Consider the following 13,539-nt stretch of genomic DNA (forward strand, 5'->3'; position numbering starts at 1 on the left):
AAAGGCCAGGTAGCAGAGAAGAGTTAAAGGCCCCTAGGGAACTCTCCCTACACTAGAAGGAGACCAGACATCCTGCATTAACTGGCGAAGAAAGCACTTTCCGGACACGGGGCTTGGGAGATCTAGTAAGGACATGTCCCAGTGAATCAGGCTAGTGGTGAGAGTCTAGCCGGGCAGATGAGACGGGTTTACAAATAAAACGCCAGGCAGAAAGTAAGGTGGTGTAGAGGTGGGAGCCCTGGGAGTCGCCAGGAGGGACAGGCAGGGAGAGGAGGGGTCAGGGTGGCTTTGTGATGGAGGTGGTGTTTGAGTCAAAGCTTGCACGTGGGGCAGGTCCAAGGTGGTAGGAAGGGCCCCTGTCGTGAGGCAGCTGCCCCAGCAAGGGAAGGGGGAAGGAAGAGGTATAAGCCCTGACTCTCCCATGGGATTGGTCCCAGGGACTCTGGAGGAGACCAAAGACTTGTTTTCATTGTGTTCTCTTCTCCAGTACTGAGATTAGGGACTTGGTCTTTTGTACTTTTCTAGTGCCTTTTACATTTTGTTTTTATTAATTTTTAGTGTGCAGAAAGGAAATATGACTAGAGAGGGCAGGTTGGGATTAAGTCATGAAATCTTTGAATTGTAGGCCAAGACTTTGGGCTTGACCCCGTGCCAGTGGAAGCCATCGATGGTTTTGGAGGAGGAGACTGAGTGATCTGAGCCCTGCTTCCGAGTGAGTATGGCAGTGTTGAGGGAAGGGGATGGCATGGTGTCCATGGTGGGCTTTGGAGTTGTACCCCCACAGGGTGTATATCGTATCAAAGGGCCGTGCATGATTTGAGAACCTCATCAGAAAATGAGTGCAAATAATCCAATTTTAATGGGATGTAAAATTTCCAGACCCAGCACAATTTGAGTTTTGCAGTTTATGTTTTAAAAGAGGCCCTGATTTAACGTCAGTATGCCTGGAAAGGTGGACTCAAATGCATGCTGTGGGCACCCCTAGCCATGCAATGGATGCGTGTTTTGGAAACTGGAAGAGTACTATCAAATTTCTATTTAATGCACATATTCCAGTGTCCTAGATTTGCTAGTTTGTAATCCCTGTATCCAGACTGTTACTAGAGTACGGTTCCTGTTTCAAAAATTTACTGTGGTCTGGGACTTTGGAAGGACCTCATACACTGTTTAGCTGAAGCTGCTGAGGTTCTGGGGTGACAGTGCCGCTCAGCCAGATGGTGGCAGGGCCAGAAGCTGTGAGCCACGTTGCCTGACTCTGAGAACGCTGTTTTTTCCACTGTGGTTCATAATTTGGCCTACTGCCTTCTTTTGTTCAAATTTCTTCTCCCTCCTGGGAGCCTTTCTCTGTGGTGGTAGAGACAGGGGAAGGAAGCCTGTCCTCATGGACCGAGAATCTCAGAACTGGATGGGTCACCACACATTTGCTAGCTCAATCCCCTCATTGTGACCATGACGACATTGTAGCTTAGAGCGGAGAGGTCAGCCACACATAAGCCCAGGCCACACTAAGGGATGTGGCTAATCTGTCCCTGGCATCAGCTTTTCCAGCTCTGTCACTGGTCCTTCTCCCACTCTGCACTTGAATTAGAGAGGATGGAGATAGGTTTGCTCCCTTGGGAGCTTGGTGGTCTGGGGCCACTCGGGATGATATTGAACCCTCAGACTCTTCCAGGGCATTTGACCAAGCAGGAAACGTTCTGGCTTCCCAGGGTGTGAGATATCAGGCAGCCAAGAGGCTAGGAATGGAATGGAAGGCTTCCAAGGAAGACGGGCTCGCCTTACTCACTCAGGGTAGTTTACTACCTCTGAGATCCAAGAACTAGGCTGAAGGTGCCTTTCTGTCCTGTAAGACTAGAAAAGTCATTTGAGGTAATCATTTCAGGCACCAGCCTCTTTTCTGCTTTGTTTCTGTGTTACTGATACACATGAATACATTTTCTTAATTAGAAGAAGAAATTAAATTGAAGCTACTGTTAATGTGCCTGCTGGGTATTATGGCTGAAGGACAGCGCTTGCCTCACTTCCTGCCCAACTTCCTGCCCCAGCTATTTGACCTTGGGCAAGTGTATTAAACTCCTTGGGTGGCCCCAGTTCATTCAGGATTAAATTAAGGTGCTGCCCTAAGTGTTTTCCAAAATCCAGAAGTAAAAATGCGTGCTTTAATGTTATTTTCCAGGAGAATCAATACTGCAGGACTGCTCATCAGATGCAATGATTTGTATGTGTTTTTTTTTTTTTTTGTCTTTTGTCTTTTTCCGTGTCCGGCAACGGATCGCAACCCTCAGTGTTGCCCCCGTACCGGACCGGGGACCAGCAACGGGATCGCAACCCTCGGTGTTGCTCCCGCGCCTCGCTCAGCCAGTGAGCAGGAACCGGTCTGTATGTGGGATCCGAACCCTCGGGCGGGAGCGCCGCCACGCTTCCCAAGCGGCGCGCTTATCCAGTGCGCCACTGGGCCGGCCCATTTGTATGTGTTTTTGCAAGAAAAAAATATATTTTAACTTTCAGAAGAGTGGCTTTTCTCAAAGATATGTTGAGAAATGAAGCTTTGAAGAGGGTGGTTCCTTGCTCATAAGAGTCTCCATCTTCCTTCATTCTGTTAATCTAAAACCTGAATTGGAATGTGTTTCCTGGATATTCTGTAGAACTGGGAGAAGGGCTTTCTTTAAGGAGCAAGTACATAAGCTGGGTACAGTATTGTAAAGAAAAGGAAGTTCATGATGAGGCAAAGAAGCGTGTCAACCAACATTTTATCATCTATGCATGTAGCACTGGAGATAGAGACAGTAGTTAATCTGCGTTAAGCATTAGGCGTGCACCAGACCCTGACCTTCAGGGCTTTGTGTGGATTATGGATGCATTTCTCCCACAGCCTCAGAGTGCAGTTATATGTTGCCACCTCACCTGATGGAGGAGAGAGCGAAGCAAGCAGGTGATATTATCCACATCCTTGATAAATGGTAAAGCCTGACTTTGAACTCAGAGTTCTGCAGAAAATGATTCCATGACCTTGAAGAGGCTAGAGTCTGGGAGGCAGGAAACTAAAACACTAATATTGTTTTAACAGTGGGGTCAGGGCAGTGGTGGAGGTGTCCAGATTGGGGTCCCTGGGAGGGCACCTGGCTCAGCTCCAGGGTTGTAAGGAGTTTGCTTGCTGGGGCAGATGGTGCCTGGTGGGGACTTGCAGGATGGGTCAGAGTTAGTCAGACAAATTAGAGGGTCAAGGTCAAATATGGGGTAAGAGAACAGCAAGAAATAGTCGGGGTGGACAGGGAACTTAGAACCAGCCCAGGTGGGCTGAGCTCACAGGGTTGCGTTGCTCTTGGTGTGTTCAAGGGTGGCCGTTGTCTCTGAGAGCTGTTCCCACCAAGATTCCAGGCTGGAACACAATTGGTTTCACTTTTGATGTCTTCTGGAAGGTCTCATCAATGCATTTTCATTTTATTTTGTTTCAGAGCCTCTCTCCCTGTTAGTATTTCTGTTATTTTCCTTCCTATTCCTCCAGGTCTATTTGGTGGAGCAAAGAGAGTTCAGGGAAAGATCAGAGGAAACACCTGTAGCAACCGTTGCTTTCAGAACCCAGCAACAGTGTTGTCCTGTCTTCAGAGTGGCCTGAGAAGTCTGGGGTGATTTCCCCAGGCCTGTAGCAACCTGGGGCTCAGGACTGGGAGCCTCTGAGCTGGAAGTCAGCCCAAGCGAAGGCTAGGCTGTGCAGGCTTTGGTGACTTCTGTTTGTACAGCACAGCTATGCAGGCAGAGACCTATTGGGGCAACAGGGGAGGATTCCAAATTCTGGAAGTTGATACGACTGTGTCTCTCTGTTGCGTTATTGATCAAACAGGGTTTTGTGTCCGTCCTAGGAGGATGCATACCTCTTACAATTTTGTGTTCCTGGGAAAAATTTTGAGGCTTCTGAAGAGCCAGTTTTCAGGCAGTCCTTTGGACCAGGGCATGTTTGATGTTGGGTGGGCAGCATATTAAAGTCATCTGGGGGGAGGGGATCTGTGTCAGTGCCTCAAGCTAGGATGAGTCTCAGGTATCCACTGAACTCCCGTGAGCCAAGCAAGCTGCTGGGACCTGTCCTTGTATAGTGTACCCTCAAATCTAAGATGTGCTCACTGGCTAGCCACACATTTGGTTGCATGGACCCTCTGCTCAGCTGCCACACTGCCTGTGTGTACCCTCGTGTGTGAGCTCCCCCACATTCCAGAATGGACCCTCAGGCTTCTGCACCACTTGCCAGTCCCTGCCACCCACTCCGCCTGAGGCCTGCCCACATGCCCTGAAGGAAGGGGAGCCTGCTGGTCAGAGGTTTGCCCGTTCAGTTTGTGGGTGTTGAGAAGCGTTCCCCTTCACAGAAACATACAGGTCTCTGCATTAGGGAGCTCTCTTTCCTCAAGTTCAAACGTTCACTTATTTAGGTATGTGCTGAAGCCAGAATCAATACAAATATTTTGTCACTCTTTTGGGACTCTTTGTTTTGTTCCCACTGCTGCTCCTTAGCATTCTCTCTTTCCTCAAGTTCAAACGTTCACTTATTTAGGTATGTGCTGAAGCCAGAATCAATACACATATTTTGTCACTCTTTTGGGACTCTTTGTTTTGTTCCCACTGCTGCTCCTTAGCATTTTGTCCCCTTCGCTCTCTTGTCCCTTCCCTCCTCAGATGCCTGCAGCACAAACCACTGTCAAGTCCTTCGTCAGCTGCCTCCAGCCTGTCTTTCCAGGGCTGACCTCTAAACAGCCTCTGACTTATGCTCTGGAACATTCTCCTACCATCTGAATGTGCCAAATTCCTAATGATCCTTGAAGATTCAGTACAAATGTTGCCTTTTTCTTGTAGCCATAAAATCACTGATGTGGGACTTTAGAGATCCACTCCTCAGGTGCTGTGTGGCACAGATGAGAAAATGGAGGCACAGAGTGAAAAGGGGGACGAGATTGCAGACCTGGGGCTCGGGAGAGTCCCTTCATAGCAGGCTCATGTGACCTCCTTTTCCTGTCCTCTGGCAGATTTGTTTTCTCCACCAGTTGCTTCCATAGCAACTTTTTTTCAGAACCTGTAATTGCATTTAAAACTCCCTTATCTAATATTAGTGATTTATGCAACTGTCTTATTTCCCCTACTAAATTATAAGCTCTACAAAGGTAGGAACTTATTCACTTCTGCATTCCCTCAGTGCAGATCATGTTCTTTCTGAATGAATTTTTTGTGAAGTGATTGAATACAAGGTAAAGAAGCCTGATTCAGGAGGGAAACCTAGGGCCGATTATTCATGAAGAAATGGAATTAGATTTTCGGTTCTGTACTCCAGCATGTTCTGAGCAAATCAGGAGATGTAGCTTTGTCTGTGGAAGGTCAGTTCACAGAGCATACACCGCAGAACTGTGCTCAGTGGAGTGGGAATGTGCTGGGATTCGAGAGTGAGGACAGTGGAGCGCAGCCCTGGAGCCTAGAATGTGGAGAGGCAGCCCTTGAGAGTCCTGCTTCTGCGGTTGGGCTGTGTAGGTGGCAGAGGGGCCGGTTCCAGTGTGACAGACGGCGAGCGCTGGATGGTCTTGCTGCTGGGGTCTTATGGCATGTGGTGCATTGTAATATACCTGAGATGTGGTCCTTGCCCGTGACGTTCATGCTGTGGCAAAGGGGGACTCGTCACGAGGTGACAGATAGGACCAAGTGCCGGATCTGCTCACAGGAAGTCTTGTGAAGAGATGATTAGTGCAGGCTGGGGTGGGTGTGGGTGGACTTTGAGGAAGGGGCAGAGTGGAGAAGGGGAATTCAGGTACAGCAGGAATTGCTCCTAGGGTGTCCTGGAGGCAGGGCTGGTGGACAGAGGCCCAGGAGCTGCAGAGGAAGGTGGGGCTCCGTTACTCTCACGAGTGCACATCTTCCTCAGGAAAGACTGGGACGCTTTCACCAAAGAGGTAGTCAGTTCCTCAGAAGAGTGTCTGCCAGGTAAAGGCCTGAGGCCGTAGGTTCACGTGGGTCTTCCTGCAGAGGAGTTGAGCTGCGGCTGCTGGCTGTACTGGGAAGTGTGTGCAGAGTACTTCATGGATCCAGTGTGTTTTCTGTCTCTGAGAAACCCCTTTTCTGTGTGGATTGTGTTCTTCTTGGGTCTGTGGTGCTAGAGTGCATTCATAAATATAGTAAGGCTGTGTGCTCCAGGGGAGCCTTTGCTCTGGGAAGTGTGCTGGCCTGCTGAGACCCTGGGGAGTGGCTCTTTGTCATGATCAAGAACGTAAAGAAGCCACTGGTCCCGTCAGTGAATTTTTCCTGATGACCTCAATTGCCACATGGTTCCTCTAGGTAGTGCGTGCACTGGAGCAGAAGAATCTAGGGCTGAGTCAAGAGCTTCCTGAAGACTTACAGAGTTGGCACCTCTGGATCTGAAATCTTTTAGCTAAAAAGTGTGTATTTCCTCCTAATCACTTGACAGGGCTAAGGCAACCATTGTCCCTGGTGTGGCTGGGACAGAGCTGGCTCTGTGTGCCCAGACATCGTAGTTTCTTCGTCATTGTCCCTGGTGTGGCTGGGACAGAGCTGGCTCTGTGTGCCCAGACATCGTAGTTTCTTCATTCTTTAGGTCTCAGTGAGTCATGAGTGCCAGGCCCTGGTGACTGAGACTGGGGTGGTGGATAGGGCCACATGTGTCAGGAAAAAGATTTAATAATGTTCTTCTTCTGTCCATTTGTGGGCATTTTCTCACCCTCCTCCCGGTCTCACTGTCTCATGTCTTCGTAACCTGCCTCTTGCCGTCATGCATAGGGGCAAAAGTGACCAGGTACGAGTGTGGGATTTCCTGTTTATTCAGGGACAAAAATAGCAGAAATCTCAGAACATGCTGTGAGCACACCTTAGGTAATGGGCAGGTGCATGGCCTGGAATGCAGGTGGAGCATTGCCCCATCTCTGCCTCTGTGTGCATGTGCATGTGTGTGCGTGTGCTGTCCCCTCTCTGAGCCTCTTAGTGTGTCCCTTCTCCTCTTCTCCTAAGGACACCTGTTGTACTGGATGTGTCACCCTGTTGATCCCATCTTCACTAAATTGCATCTGCAAAGACCCTAATGAGGTCACATTCACATGCACTGGGGGTTAGGAGTTCAGCATGTCTTTTGGGGGACACAATTCATCTCATATCATATATGGTATATACACCAATATCAGTTAGTATATGTTTGTTGTGTTTGGCCAGCGGGAGAACACTTATTAACAAGGAGTTAACCTTAGGAACAAGGCGTTGAAGGCAGGTCTTGCCGGCACTGGGGCAGCGGCTCTCTGATGGTCCTGAGAACCCAGGTTCTTCTCTCTCTGCTCCGCATCCTCAGCGTGTTGTCCTTGGCCCTCTGCGGGTCACCCATGATCTGAGACGGCTGCAGCCTGGCATCTGTGTTTAAGGTAGAGAGAGGGGTGGGGGGAGTTGGTGTCAGCCCCATCTGTCTCTTTTTTCAGGAAGAAACAAGCTTTTCCAAAGTCCCACAGCTGACTGCAGGTCTCAGTGGCTAGCGCTGGGCTGCGTGGTAATCTCCAGCATGAGAGAGGGTGAGAACCAAGAGGCTGCTGAGCGGGGCGAGGATCGGACAAGACAAAGCATCTAAAAAGCCGCCCAGTGCAGTGCTTGGCCGGTCACCCTAGGCGTACATAAACTGTCTTTCTCTTCCTGGAAGAGCAAGACCCCATACAGGGTCCAGATTGATGTACATGTGTCTTAAGTGTTCTTGGTGTAGTGCTAAGCACACCTGTGCAGGTGCAGTGGGGTCCTGGGACCCACAGTCCTGTCTCGTTCACCTTTGTGCGCCTCTGGTGCCTGGCATTGTACTGTCACGCGGTAGGTGCTCAGTAAATATTTGTGGAACTGAATCTGCATCTTTTCCCTTCAAAGGCATTCACATCCAGAAACAACCACGTCTGTTCATTGTAACATTCATGACTATCACACTGTTCATTTATATTGTTATTATTTACTTTTGTTCACTTACCCATTTATCTGGCAGAACCAACTCGGTACTGGGAATTCAAAGACAGATTGAGGACTCTACCGTGAGGGTGAGGATGTGTAGGGAGTGGGTATGAGGGGCTGTGGAGGTCTTTCTGGAACAAGGTCGTGTAGTCAACAGCGCAGCGATTAATCTCTTAAACTTTTGGAATTTTATAAATTTCACTTTCACTCAAGTAAAATGACTAGTTGGAACAAATAGGAGGCCCTTTGTATGCAGCAATACTGCCTGCTCTTCATTTCTCCTATTTTTGAAATAGCTTGACATTTAATGTGCAGGTTTATCATATGCCTAGTGAACATTTATTGGCCTCCCCACTCTGGGCCAGGGACTGTGCTGTTGAGTGTACAAGTGTTAGTGAGACTCAGGACATGTTTTCAGTTCCTCCTGAAATGAATGTGTGATTCTTGCCCATCTGTTAATCTTTTAATCACTCCTGGGGCATGTTCCCCTTTAGCCTGCAGCTCTGCTTCCTTGACAGTGACCTTGTTTTCCCTCAGTCCCTGGCCATATGCAGCAGGTCCAGCCTCTCCCTGGGGGGACCAGCACGACTGTGCCTGCCGAGGGCACTGATCGAGGCCTTGAGCTGAGTCCTGCGGCCTGGCATTAAGGGCTGTTTTCTCCCATAACAGGACTTCTTCTCTGTGTCACGGGAGAGCACCAAACACTGCAGGTGGAGGGCAGGCACGCTGCATGTGGAGGGCAGGCACGCTGCAGGTGGTCTGTCCAGCACGGTAGCCACGGGCTGGCTGGGGCACTGGAGCCCTTGAAGTCTGGCAAGTCCCCAGTGAGCTGCTCTGAAAGTGGGTTTCCGAGATCTAGTGTGAGAAACAGGATGTGTTTAGTAATAATTTTCATGTGGATTACAATGTTGAGATGATTACATTTAGGCTATGTTGGGTTCAATAAAATATATTACTAAAATTAGTTTTCCCCACTTCTTTTCTTTTCTTTTTTTTTTAAATGTGGCTAACAGAAAATTTAAAATTCCTTATGCAGCTTGCATCCATTTCCTTGGACTGATGTGGTGCTGATCTGGAGGGACTTAGTGGGGTGGATTTCTTTCGAGGTTAAAGGCCTTTTGACCAGACCTGCCCCTTCTTTCGAGAGAGCTTGCCGGCCCTGGGAAGATCCAGGGTCCTGGCACTGATGGGGGGGCCCGTGCCCATGGCCGTGAGTCCTGGTTTGTGCTGCGATTTCTCTGGCGCTGGACACTTCTCATTTCATGTTTCGAGTCTAGTTGTGGATGTTTCAGGCTCCCACCCAGCGTAGCTGGTTTGTACACCTCTCTTCTCTGCAGCCTGTGTTATTCGGACCTAGCTATTCCCAGGACTCAGTTCATTATCAATTTAGGTTCAAAAATACTTGGACTTTTTTTTTAATGTGTTAAAGGAAGGACTTGGGTTAGATGAACTTAGTTTTCCTTACAAAACTTCCTCACCATTTAAATCTACCTTGACGTTCATCAGGGTAATTGCCACAGGTCCTCCGAATTCTTCTTCTTGGTCCCGCTGTCCCTCTCACAGCTTCCAGCCTGTTTGCCGTTGGCATTCTCCTGGCCTTCAAGGATCAAGACAAGTGGCACCCTATGGAATACTACTCTGCCATAAAAAAGAATGAAATTCTCCCATTTGCAATGGATGAACCTGGAGATACTTATGTTGAGTGAAATAAGCAAAGCACAGAGGGATAAATACCGCCTGTGCTCACTCATATGCGGGAGCTAAGAGAGAAAGGAGGAAGGAAAGAAAGACCACAGTAGTGTGGTGGTCTAACAGAAGGAGGGGACATTCCTAGGGCTACAAAGCAGAGTGAAGGGGAGAGGGGGAGGGAGGTTGGGGGATAATTGGGTGGGGGACACGGGGTACAAAAGTAATTTCTGGTAATGGGTATGCCCCCAGTAGGAATCTGGCCCTCACATCATGGGCACGAGGGGTGACAATTAGCTTTGTATGTCATGAATATTCTTAATAAATAAAAAATAAATAAAATAAATAAAAAAAGACAAATGGCACCCACTGAATCCCACACATATAGATGCCCGGTGAAGACTGATTCAGAGAACCTCTGCCATCCCTGTCTCTTCTCCGTGAATCTTGCATCTGCACCTTGGTGCACATCAGTATGTCTGGAGCACTGAACTGAGCAGCCTCGGCTGGCCAGCTCCTGCCCAGGCCCCACTGTCCTCCGGCCACCCCCTCAGGCCACAGCACCTCCTCCTCCACATCCTTGTTCTCATGGCTGCCCCGTGCTTTCCTCTGCATCTTCCAAACCTGTGGCTTTTGCTGGACTATTCGTCACAGCTGGTTGTGTTACCTGCTGCCACCTGACATGCTCTGCGGTCCTGGGCTTCCCGTGTGCCCTCCACTCCTTCGCCCACCTTCTCCTGCCTCCCAGCCTGGCCTCAGCCTCAGTTTCCTCATGCTGCATGGTGACTTCACCAACATTCAAAACTGGCCCATCCTCTTTCTGCCACTGACAGGGGCTCTGCACGGCCCCTTCAGGCCTCATCAGTCCCCCTGAGCGCCTGTGGCATTTAGGGGGTGACGTGGAATGAAGCCAGCGTCCATTTACTCCCTGGATACGGCAGACATGGCGCGGAGGGCCTGTGAGCTTTGCCAAATGGAATATTTTCAGAACCTGGAAACAAGTATTAGCTCCGAAGTATTTTTTAAAAACCAGAATTGATGTTAACATATATGTTATATTATGTCAACAAAGTATAATTATCATTGAGTCAACCGAAATTCAATCCAGAGTTGATAGAAATTATACTTGTATTTAGCCTGAACTGAGGGTGCTTTGTAATGTTGGGCATAGAGTGAGGTGAGGCCTCTGTCGGTAACGTACTGAACAAAGCTGTGCCGTCCCTCCCTCCTTCATCTGCTGCCCAGCGCTCCCTGACAGCAGAGATGAGACTCCGAGTGTGACCTTTGTCTGTCGTCCTTACGTGGGGAGAGTGGGTGGCAAGCTGGGCTCCTGGAGCAGAGTGGTGTGTCTTAACTCAGTTTCTGATTTCCAGCACAGGACCATGTATGCTGAATTTCAGTGTGCTGAACTTTTACCTGAACTCAATACTCTTTTTTTTTTTTTTTTAATAAAAGACATTAAGATCCTGCCTGTAGGTTGGTTTTCTTTTTACTAAAACATCACCATATGGTGGTTTTCAAAACCATGCATGTCCATAAACTGACCCCAAATGGCAGAAACCCTTAGCTGAGCTGCTAATAAAAATAATCATCCAGAAGCTCATACAATCATAGTTTGTATGACTTTAGTTTTACTTATATTTGAATCATTCCTTGTACTGACTCTGTGTATGTCATCTGTATCACACTGTTTATGCAGAAACCAGTCTAGTTACAATACAAGACCATTATGTGATAATAAATACCTCGGGAGATAAGATAAAGATTTTCTTGGTCAGCATGAAATTATTATTTATTATTATTATTTTTTTTGGAGAAATTAGCTAAAAGGGATGTTTTCTAATATGAGAAAGTTGTCTGCTGCCGGAAGGAAGTAAACATAAATCAGGCTGGCTCAGCAGGAAGGATGATTTTCTAGGCCTAAACTGGGTGAAGGGATGGCTTAAGGATAAATTGTTATTTTTATTTTCAGTGGCATGATTACTTTAGACAGTTGCTCTCTGGAGAATCCAGCTCAAGGAATTGATACTAAACGTGAAGGAAAATAAATGCCTTATGCACGAACTCTTCCCATTTTTGTTTTGTTTTCAAATAATAGCCCCAAATGGAAAACATCTAAATATGGTTAAGTAAATATCATGTTCTGATTAGATAAGATTTTGGAGATTGAGGACATGGGGAAATGTTTATAATATACTATTAAATGAAAACAATTGTGAGGCAGAATCGTACAAACATGGAAAATATGAGAAGACTCATAACTCGTAAGGATTGTGACTTTTTTCTGTTATTTTATTGTGATTCTATTTTCTTAGTGAAATAGATTATTTTGGTTAAAAAAATTTATTTGTAAGTTCTGCCCCGACACACCACAAATCTTATTATTTCATGCACAACAAATACATATTGCGACACATAAATTAACGCTGTATCTCAAGTGGATGTTTGCTGCTGTGGGCTGGAAGAGAAATGAGTGATACCCAAGAAGGAAACTGCTGGAATTAATGAACAAAGCAGACAGTGAGAACTCCAGCATTATTGCTAAAGGGTTGTCCCTTCAGGCTTACCTTCTTTGGTGATGACGGTTAATGTCAGAGCTGTGACAGTGTGCCCTACAGAGTCTGGGCCCTCTCGTGCTGCAGCAGTGTGGTCAGGGCTTGAGCTAAATGATGCAAGGCTGTGGGGACCCAGAGACCGAGAATCTTGCTCACAACTTCAGGACCCCACTGGGACTTGTGCAAAGACCCTTATCCTCTCTGTGAATGTTCCCATTTTATTAATCTATACAGTGAGTGTAGTCCTAGGGTCACTTCTTTTGTGAGGCTCTCTGAGGATTAAATAAAACATGCCTGTGAAAATTTAAAGAAAAACGTTGGAAGGCCGATCTGAAAGGCGGGTCCCCAGGTAACCCTTGGACTTGCACAGGTAGGGAGGTGTGAGATGTTAGGAGGAAGGGCTGTGGGAATTCAGTCAAGCACTGCCAGGAACATTCAAGTCCTGTCTTGAAAATGCTTCCTTGGCTGCCCTGGTCTACAGAAATTGAAAGTATTAGCACCATCAGGACTGTTAATTATTTTCTATAGTTTTATACCCTCCATTCCCAATTTTTCTGTTTTGATTGTCTGAAATTTTTAGTGAAAATGCCAGCAAAGCATAGAATTGTGGTTATATATGTGCACACAGTTGTTATTAAGGATCATAATCCCTTATTTTTTCTGTACCCATATTAAGCTCGTAACTGTAGTCTGACTAGATGTCTGTTAGTTTATTGATCTTTTCATGAACCAGCTTTTGATTTTCTTGTTTTTCTTGATTGCTTTCCTGTTTCTGATTTCATTGATTTCTGTTCTGATTTTTATTCTGTCTTCTTTTCTGCTTGCTGTAAGCCTAAGTTGCCTTTTTTTTTTTGCTAGTTTCTGAAAGAAGCTTAGATGATTGATTTGAGATCTTCCTTCTCTTCTAATATATGCATTTAATGCTGTATATTTCCCCATAAGCACTGCTTTTGCTGCATCCCACACACTTTGATAAGTTGTGTTTTCATTTTCATTTAGTTTAAAGTATTTTCACTTTTTTTTTTTTGAGACTTCTTTGGCCCATGTGCTATCTAGAAATGTGCTGTTTAATCTCCAGATATTTGGGGATTTCCCAGCTATCTTCCCATTACTGATTTCTAGTTTAATTCCCTTGTGATGTGAGAGCATACTTTGTATGATTTCTGGGGTTTTTTTGTTTGTTTTTAATTTGTCAGTTGTGTTTTATGACCAAGAATGTCCCATATGAGTTAGAAGAATGTGTGTTCTGCTGTTGTTGGATGGAATAGTCTACGTGTCAAATAGATTCAGTTGATTGTTAGTACTTTTAGGTTGACTAAGTTCTTACTGATTTTCTCCCTGC

General features: G+C 46.7%; 1 protein-coding gene across 1 annotated transcript in view; it reads left to right on the forward strand.

Moving 5' to 3' along the window:
* Window positions 1–632: 632 nt before the first annotated feature.
* RNF144A (ring finger protein 144A) overlaps window positions 633–13,539 on the forward strand; it is a 118,800-nt gene continuing 105,893 nt past the window's right edge. The window contains exon 1 of the mRNA XM_008579488.1: window positions 633–712. The gene's annotated coding sequence lies outside the window, so the exon portion shown is untranslated. The remainder of the gene's footprint in view (window positions 713–13,539) is intronic.

The sequence above is a fragment of the Galeopterus variegatus genome, unplaced genomic scaffold (genome assembly GCF_000696425.1).
Source record: "Galeopterus variegatus unplaced genomic scaffold, G_variegatus-3.0.2 Scaffold1897, whole genome shotgun sequence".
NCBI classification, from domain to species: Eukaryota; Metazoa; Chordata; class Mammalia; order Dermoptera; family Cynocephalidae; genus Galeopterus; species Galeopterus variegatus.